Source organism: Manis javanica, chromosome 9 (genome assembly GCF_040802235.1).
Source record: "Manis javanica isolate MJ-LG chromosome 9, MJ_LKY, whole genome shotgun sequence".
Classification (NCBI taxonomy): Eukaryota; Metazoa; Chordata; class Mammalia; order Pholidota; family Manidae; genus Manis; species Manis javanica.
Genome location: NC_133164.1, coordinates 4,808,944 through 4,818,608, shown reverse-complemented (window position 1 = coordinate 4,818,608; position 9,665 = coordinate 4,808,944). Strand labels below are relative to the sequence as shown.

The window sequence follows — 9,665 nt, the reverse complement described above, 5'->3', positions numbered from 1 at the left end:
GAAAGCCTAGTTCTTCGGAGACTCTTTCTCATAGGGATAGGCTTGTGATGGGGGTGGCGTGGGAGAACAATGATTTTTCTCCGACTCCAGCCGCTGCAGGAAGACGCCTGTTACAGCAGGTCACGTTTCTCTTGTTTACTGGCTGTGGCCGTTTCTGTTGCGTAGTTCTTTTGTTTTCTGCAGTGTAATCTCTGTTGCACATGGGGTTCGGACAATGCAGATGACCCTGTCTTCAATGCTCAGAGTTCTCTGTCAAGATATTGTTGTCCCTCCCTGGGCCCAAGTCCCATTTTAGTAGGAGAGAGAAAAAAAAGAAACAATGGAGATAAATTTAGACACTGATGGGAAAAGAAATGCAGTTCACTGTCCAGCACAGGCCTCTGAAGCTACGCCCACCAGGCCATTTCCTGTAACCTTCTCAGGGATTCCCAGCCACGAAGAAGAGCCCCTGAACCCCAGCGCAGAAGACAGATGATTAACTTGTGGCTCACCCTGTCCAAGTGAAGTTCACGTCCCAGGCATCCCTTCCTTAAAAAACACACACCATCACCAATGCCAAGAAAAAAAAAAAAAAAAAACAAGAACACTTCACGTATTCCAAACAGAAATAAGATTGATCTCTTTGCTAAGATATAGCTAGACTTGATCGTTATCAACTTTTATTTTCCCAACCATTCACGGCCAGCATTAAACCTTGCAGCAGATGCATGTTAGGCCCTCCCACGTTCACTAGCCTGTATCCTCTGATGGCAGGAAGGCTGCTCACTGGGCCCATCCTTCATTCCTTTTTCCCATTCTGAACAGACAGCTTTAGCTCATATATTTGTGTGCTTTCTGATCCCTCTAACTCCAGACAATGCACATTTACCCAGTGATGTGAAGAGACATTTATCATCATGTGAGATGGATGACTGGTTTCAAAGGTACCCAGACCGTGAGCTGTTGATGCCTGAGTATACACATCTGCAGCAGTGGCCTAGGTAATATGGGCAATAAGCAGTAAGAGTGTGACCCCCTCCTGGACTGTCTTGTTAATGAGCTGTGAAACTAGACAGATGCAGTCACCAGGGCATAATTCTATTTCCCATGGGGATAATGTCTCGTTTGAAGGCATCTGTCATATACCGGGAGGTCTTGTTTTGGTTTGGTCCCTGAGTATCTTCCCCTTTTTAATGTCTTTACTAATTCTATACACAGATTGGTGGGAAATACAACTGGTAGGTGCATATCACTGGCATTAGCTCAATTATCAAAGATATCCCATTTTCAGGCAGCTTTAGACTCTCATTGATCTCACATACTTATACTAGATGTAGTTCTCTGAGCATCTTTATGTACCAATATAGCATATTTTCCTTCACATGGGACATGAAACCCACTGAGCACAGCTTTTGCGTTGCCAGCAGTCCTCCTTGTTTCGGCTCCTGGCGGGTCATCTCCCTCCCGCTGCTCTGTCCGTGGGTCTCCGCTTCCTAAATGGAGAAGAAAGAGGATGGGTGGGAGGCAGAGATGAGAAAAGTAAAAGCAATCGGTAGTCCAGGACTGAAGGGGGAAACTGTAAGACCAGGGCTGAGAAAAATACATCTAATGTTTTCCTGCTTCTCTTTAAACCTGAAGAATACAGCTGGCTGACTGTGCGTGAACGTGCACTTGGGATGCTAAAGGGGTTTACCGTAGGGCAGGTGGATGGAGGCCCAGGGAAAGGCAAAGGCACACTTATTTTGCATGGGTCTGTAATAATTTTCCTTAAAATACAACTTTCTAGTTTCCCCCAAAACGCTATGCCCCCCAAAAGCCTTGACATCTTTTCTAGCAGAAATGAGTACACTTGACTTGAAAAGTCCTGGAAACACAGTAAAATGAAAACTAGAAATTTTAACCTTTGACTTTCTCTACTTTCCTTTCCTTCCACTGCGAGGTGGCATCTCCTGGTTCTCATCCAAGACCGTCTTGCCAGGAGAGCTCAGAGCTGTCTTTGCTCGGCAATGCCTGCCCCCTGCCGCAGCCCAGCCAGCTGACATCTCTTCTTCTTTCCCGTCTCCAGGGCTGCGTCTCTTCTCTTTTCCCTTCCCCCCGGCATTCTTCCTCTTCCTGGGGTGTAAGCAACCCTTTTAGCACCAACTGCTCCATTTACTGCCAGATTTTTGAGGCTGGAGATTGGAAATGAAGAGGTGTTACCTTGTCAGAAACAGCTACGCCCCAGAGCTAAGCATGAAAGGTCACCTAGAGAGGCTCCAGATGGGTAAGAAATTAATGCCGCATTCTGTTTATATTCCCCAGTATTGCAGCTAAAGGTTTTGTAATGGTAATGACGACTTTATATGAACTTTTTATTGTGTGCTCCTTTGCTAGGGTGCACCTTTCTGTTCATTTAGTGTAGTGAGTATAGGGCCAGTTCAATGATCCTTCGTCCTCAGGAGAATGGTCGTACAGTCTGGGACAAAAGCTTCTTTGCTGTCCTGTCTACATCCTCTCCTTACTCACAGGAAAAGGCAGCAGTCATGGAAGACCGGAGAGGGCAATTTAAAACAGGGCTTCTCAACTGCGGGCACTCCGACGCCGGGGGTTGGACAGTTCTTTGTGGGGGCTGTCCTGTCATTGTAGGGTGTTTAGCACCATCCCCCACCTCCACCAACGAGCCAGTAGAACTCACCCCCCAGCACCACCTTGGATGTGACAATCAGAAGGGTCTGCAGGCAGTGCCCAGGGTGCCCTTTGAGACCCACCCACGGGGTTAGGGTCACAGAGCAGTAGGTGCCTTCTGGATGCTCGCGGCCACGTGACCCAGTTCTGCCTCAGAGAGTTGAACAGCAGCTCCCCCATCCTGAACCGCTCTTCCTGAGCACTTCACACAGCTCATTTCCTCAGACCATTCCTCTCAAGTCACTTCTGTGCAGAGAGCTTTCCCGACCACCTGTCTTAAACAATGCCCCCACCCCTTGCCACATTCTGCCATCTCTTTCTTCCTAACCTGCTTCATTTTAGTTCATAGTGTCATCCCTGCCTGAATTTATCCTAAAACTTTATGTTTGTTTGTTGTTGGTCTCATCCACTAGAAAATAAACTCCTTGAAGGCTGACACTGTAGCTTGTTCACAAATGTATTCTGTGCAACACCTGACATCTAGACGTGTTATACATGGATGTGCTGACTGAACGAATGAGCCACTGATTGCCTGACCACCATCCTGCTCCAGGCAGGTCCAGCATTGGCAAGAGCTTGTTGGAAAGAAGTCCATGAGGGTATGTCCTTGCTCATGTCCAAGGGTGGAGTCCTCAAAATGTTTCAGATTCTATTCACTACTAACTGGTTAACATTGTGAATTCTTCTGCCTGCAGGAGATTCATCAGCAGTTCTCACATTCAAATACTAGGTTCTTACATTCAAGTTGAGTGGGTCTTTGGTATTTAATCTTTCTTTCCCGTGGAAAAGAACATTGTGAGGCTGTTGTTGTGCCCTGTTCCTTTTCTAAGTCACGATCAAGATGCTAAAGGAAGTGGTGCAAGTCATTCTACCAATGATTCTCCCCTTAAGACAAATTTTGGTTCTTTAATTAAAAGAAAAAAATGCACACACACACACACACACACACACACACACACACGTATGTTTTTTTCCTGTCTTTTTCTACCCTAGAAGGGAATGAACTATGGATGCAAGCTGGACAAAACCTACTGGAATTCTTAGTGTTTACTTGCACCAAAAGCTTCCTTCTAGGAAGAAGAATGATGGCTTTGTAAACAGCCTCGTCTTCCACACAGATCCCAGGGCATCCATGCCTACACTTGCTCTAGGGACGACTGTGCAGTGGCTTGTGAGCACATCTATTTCCTATATCGTGAAAGCCTTTGTCATCTCTGTGCCGCCCCTATACTCTTCTTAAGGAAGGATGGCTTCATGGTTAGGGCAGGGTCTATGGGCAGACTGACTCGGTTCAAATGCAGCCTCTACCACTTTGCTAAACACATCTAACATCTGGGCCACTGTGAAATGAAAATGCAATGTTGTAGTTACCTCATAGAACTGTTAAGTTAATAAAGAGATCATATGGCTGAAGCTTTGAAACGGTGCCTGACTTACAGAAACTGGTGACCGTGCTATTATTTAATGCACATTAATCCTACTTCTGGGTTAAAGAAAGCTTGTAAATGCTGGCGAGAAATGTCTTCTGGTTCAGCTGTGCTCAATTCTGGTTTATCCTTGGTAGGAAATTGGAGAAAGCAATGGGTAGTTCTAATTTTTTTTATTTAAAAATAACACTTATCACATTCCTCATGTATATAAATACTAATTGTTCATTATAGAGAATCTGATAAATTTTTTAAATATAGAGAGGAAAAAATAAATTGTAAATCCTCAACATTTCCTGTTTTTTTCCTGTGTATATTGTGTATGTGTGTGTGTAGATACAAGTTAACTAACCTATATTTCCTTTTTAATAAAGGAATACCAATAAACTCTTCATTTTTTCCTATTATTAATTAGCAGCTGTTTTGTAAACACACACACATGCACATGCACAAGGGTAAAAAATAAGCCATTGTTGTCCCACCATCCAGGGGTCACCACACAAAGTTACTGTGTTATATTTCTTTTCAGGATTCTTCCTACACATAATTTTTAAATTTGTTTTGAAATCTAGTTTTTATATTGTGTTTTATGAGAACATGAAATGGTAAAGCTCAGAGAACTGCCCTGAAATCACTTTTGAAAGGACTCAGATATGGGGTCAACATTTTGCCCCTGGGAAGCACTTGGGCTCAGGGTGGGCCTGCCCGGGGACCTGATGCTCCCACCCTGCTCCTGAGCTGTGTGGTTCTTGGAATTCAGCTCCACCAAGCCTTAGTGTTCCTATCAGTCCAAGGGCCAAGATAACAAATCAGTTGTACGGATTCCAGGGAAAGCTAGGACATAGGAAAGCCTTGGCTGTACGAAGATCAGCCTTGTACTTATTCCACAGAGAGATTTCTACCACCACTCTCCTGCTCTGTTATTTCTGTTTGTTTGTTTGTTTGTTTTAAGTTGGGAGGGAATCAGAGAAGAATATTTCCAAATGGCATGGTTGAAATTTTCAACGGGGAGGTTCCCCAGAAATGCATATTGCCTATATGAAAGCTGAGGGCACTGACTTGAGGTCAGAAGAAGTAGGCACACTGGGTAATTTCCAATCTCCCGGATGGTAATAGGGGCAGACTGAGCTCACGGTTACGGCTACTGGTCTGAACCACAGCTGAGATTTTCCTTGACCACCGTAGCTGGCCGGCTGCCCTTTATCGAATTTTCTATGTTAGGATCCCTCATGTGAAAAGTAAGATTCTTTTGCTACAAAGTTCAGAAGCAACAGCTGTAAACAATATTATTGTTGCAAAGAATTGAAAAAACTTGAAAGCCTTTCTTATGGATTCTGTTTAATAATGTTCAGAGATACTGTTTTCTTCTGAGTCCTTAGATGATGTTCCAATATGCTGTCTGCCTGTTTTTTTCTAATAGACTCCATGAGCGTTCACTACCCCACCCTTTCTATTTTAATACTGTGTGTGTTTTTGCATGTATTTCTTTTTTGAATAAGGATGGCTTTACCATGCCTGGTGTTTTCCAACATTATATGTGATTTGTGTGTGGTTTTCTCCATTATCTGTTTAGGTTAGGCTAACAGTTTGGATTAAAATATGAGACACATGCTTCTAAAAATGTTGTATGGGGAAAAGTTCATAAGTTAACATCAAGTAAAGAAAGCATGATAGCTTTCTATGTAATATCATTTCAGTTATGTAAAACTTAATGTTCTCACACACACATGTAAGTACTCAGTAAATTTGCTGTTTGAACAGAATGAATTAATCACATCATTTGAGGGTGGGATTTTGACAGTTTCACATCTTGTTTAGTAAACCACTCAGTATTTTCCAAGTTTTCTATGACAGACCTGCAGAACTGTTAGAAAAGAATATTTTTACAGAGATCTTTTCTAATTTCCTGAGAATTTAAATCATTCCTACATTTCTCAGAAATTCATTAGAACATATTCTTCATGACACAGGTCATTTTTCATATGTATGCCTAGTTTTTTTGCCAGATTAGAAACACCTTGAGGTTAGGAATTAAATCTTCCATTATTGTTGAATCACCACTACCTAAGAGGTGACCAGAAGTGCTGTTAGGTGATCCACTCGACTGTACAAAATCAGGACAAAGATGTCCAAGTATAATAAATAGCTTTTCTTTCTCCCCATCGAATTTATAGCATCTTTTGAAATAGATCTTTCACTGTTATATATTAAAATAAAATAAATGACTTATAAAATCCACATAGGCCAAGCTCCTATTGGATTGTTAGTGGTGGAACTGACACAATATTCTAGAAATTCTTAGTATAAGAAGTGAAGGCCTGATTTCCCATCAGGATTCCCAAATGTGGACAATTCTGGTGTTTCCACTGATTGGCTCAGAGAATTTTATTTCTGTGCTGTAGTTAGTTAACAAATGATTATGCTAATTTTGAGATCTGCCTATATGATATAATTAATTAGATGCCAAAAGTCTCATTTACCTCATAATGTTTCTTTCCTCTGGAGGATATCTTGGTGCCTGGAACTCTTACCAAATTAAGCCATTGCTTGTGAGATTCAACCCATTGTCTTAGGATACTTCTTTTAAAAGGCAAATATGGTACATAAGAAGAGAATCATTAAAATATGAAGATTTACTAATACCTTAGATCTGACACCACACATATCAGCTTAGCTCATCAGCCAGCAAAAAGGAGCATCTGTGAGAATAGGACAGAAGACGTTGTTTATGATAGGATTGAAGGGCTAGAAGGGATGGGGAGATCCTCTAACACAGGCTGGGTTGGAGATCTCCAGGTAGCCAGGGGATAGCGCAGGGCTCTAGGTAGGTCAGAGACGTCAAAAGCGTTTTGTTCCAGAGCCTGCAGTAGCTCTCCAGGTGAGAGGCACTGTGGGTCCCGCGTGGGTGTACAGAGGGGTTCCCACCCTGTCTTGCTGATAGAGCAGGCTCATCTGTGTGGCTCCACATGCTCTCTCCTGTGGGACAGCGCAGGCCCACAGGGGAAGGTTTTGGGGACAAGGATATGGTCTCACTGTCCTCCTCACATGTGGGCAGTGTACAGTGTGCGCAACGACACCCAGTCTTTGAGTCCTGATGCTTCTCTGTGCCAGTAAGAGAGCAGAAATGTCCCTCCTCCTCACACACACAAGGAAAACCCTTCCTAGTGGAATGGGAGGTGAGCAAGCTTACTAATGCGGAGCTAGCAAGAATCCTACCAACACCCCCAGGTAATCACGTATGGTTACATGACCAAGCCCGAGCCTCAGCTGAACCCCCAGGGAAAGCAGGTCATGAGGCCGGAGAGGCAGAAAGCCCTTGGGAGGGTGTGAGCTCGGGCCAGCAGGTTAGGCGGTGCTCCCGGAGACTAGAGCCAGTTAGGCCCAACCTCAGGCGACTCTGAGACAGAGCCCGGGAAAGGAAAAGCACTCTGAGTGGAATGTCATATTTTGAAACACACTAAGTTAAATGTCTCGCTCAGACATAACTTTCACTCCCAAATGCCACCTCATAGCAAGGACGCACCTGAGGAGACAGTGGCACCTGGTTGTTCACCAGCCAGCCGACACCCCGAAGCACGCACCCCAGGGGCCCACACGGTTCCGTCACCCTCTCGCTTCACGTTGCTCTTCCATCACCTTCAGCGTTTCGGCTCTTGCTGGGAGGTTGGACATATTGTCCGGCAAATGACCAAGTCCTTTGCCAAGTAACGAGATCTTACTCTTGCTAAAGGAAGAACATTGTTCACTAAAATAGTTTGTCTTTTGATGCCAAAGGAAATCAAATTGTAATCAAGGGCTGAGAACGGACTGAAGTCATCAAGGCTGTCTTGTTCTAGATTTGGCAGCCTCACATGTTCCCAGGCTTATTAAATATAATTTACTTTGACAAAAGGGAGAGGCTTTACTGAACTGGAAGTTTGTTTTAATAATGCCTAAGTGAGCCTCTGATGGAATGGCCAGCATCGCAAACCGTGTCCCCAGGCATCTCAAGGACATGGAGAGAGGCACCGATAAGGAGGAATTTAGATTTTGTTGAAGCAACCCGAAAGAACCAGAGTGTATCTAAGTGAATTGTGAAAACTAGTAACCGTATTGTAATATCTCAGATGCACTAATGTGATTTGTTTATGTTTTTGTATTTGTTTTGGTGGTGGAGGTCAAAGAGGAAGTGGTGAAAACCTAGGCTTTCTCTGCAGATCCATGGTTTCCTCATACTGCCCCACGGATCCGAGCGGCATAAGAACAAGTGATGACACAACGCATGCCCTACAGAACAGTTTATTAAACATGCCCTGTCACTTAACCCTTACACTATGGATTGGAAGTTACATTTGCCCACTTTAAGAACCCAGAATCAAGGCTCCCAGGAACTAAGTAATTCACCCAGTCTCACGGCTGGGTAAGAGACTAGATGCATGCTCAGGTCCCAAACTTTTTCTGCTATGTGCCCTGTGCTATGCTTGATGTAAAAATCAAGGAAGGGAGGAAACAGACTGAAGAATGTTTATAGCCACTGCCCAGCTTTCTCTGAGAGCCACGGTGCCCAGAAAGGCCACTTTTGTGCTTGTAGAATGAAGTGAAGAACGGAGGCAATTTATGCAATGCTCCCCGGGGTCTCTCGAGGAGCCCAGGGCGCTGTGCTGGCCTCAGTCATCTGTGTAAGTGTCGTCCCATCTTTCTCTGCCTGTATACACGTGGTCACAGGCAATAGCGGTGCAATCAATGCTCTGAACCAAACATCACAGTGTGGTTTAAGGTGACTTGTCTTGCGCAAGTGCGGCTGCGGCATATGCAAAGATAGAGACCTCCTCTGACTTTGCGGCTTCTGCCCCATATTGGTGGGACCAGAGAAGGGAAAAGACAGAGCGGGAAAAGCAGTTTCTTCTCACCTCCAATATACAGAGGAGAAAAGCATTTTCCAGATTTTAGGGAATAATCCAGGGATATCTCATCTATTTAAGGTATTTATTTTTGTGGTCATTTCACAATATATACAAATACAAATCATCATGTTGTATCCCTGAAACTAACACGACGTTATGTCAATTACACATCCGTTAAAAAAATAAAAAGCAAAAATAATAAATTATTTTTATATGAATAAAAGCATTCATTTTTATCAAAATGGAAAACAATAGAGAAAAGAGTTTTCCTTTATATTTCAGGATGATTTCCAGTTGGCCTCTAAATTATTTAAGCTATTGTTAAATCTTCCTCAAAGTTTATTCATCCTTCACAAATGAAGAAACGAAGAAGAAAAGTTAGCCGGTGTGCCTGACTGTATAGAAGCCACAGGGTCATCGGGGAGGCTTGCTCTTATCAGCCCCCTTTTTTTTTCGTTTCTTTTCATTTAATTTGATTTCGTTTAGCAGTGCTCCACATTTAGGCACACAACCCACTGAGCTAAAAACGACAACCACGGAAAGCTATGCTCTGAGGACTAATGGGCCAGGATGTTTCACCACAACATCTTAACGAGGTTTATGTATGGAGCCCGTTTTACTCACTGGCACCAAGTCATGAATGTTGGAAGCAGCCACTATAAAACAAAGTCCTTTACATCAGCATCTGATTGCCAAGCCGTCCTCTGCTCTT

General features: G+C 43.5%; 1 long non-coding RNA gene across 1 annotated transcript; it reads right to left on the bottom strand.

Annotated features, from left to right (window-relative positions):
- Window positions 1-633: 633 nt before the first annotated feature.
- On the bottom strand, window positions 634-7,732 carry LOC140843486 (uncharacterized). The gene is made up of 2 exons (XR_012121313.1): window positions 7,594-7,732; window positions 634-1,472 (listed from the first exon to the last, which is right to left on the bottom strand). It is a non-coding gene; the product is annotated as an uncharacterized lncRNA (long non-coding RNA).
- Window positions 7,733-9,665: the final 1,933 nt, after the last annotated feature.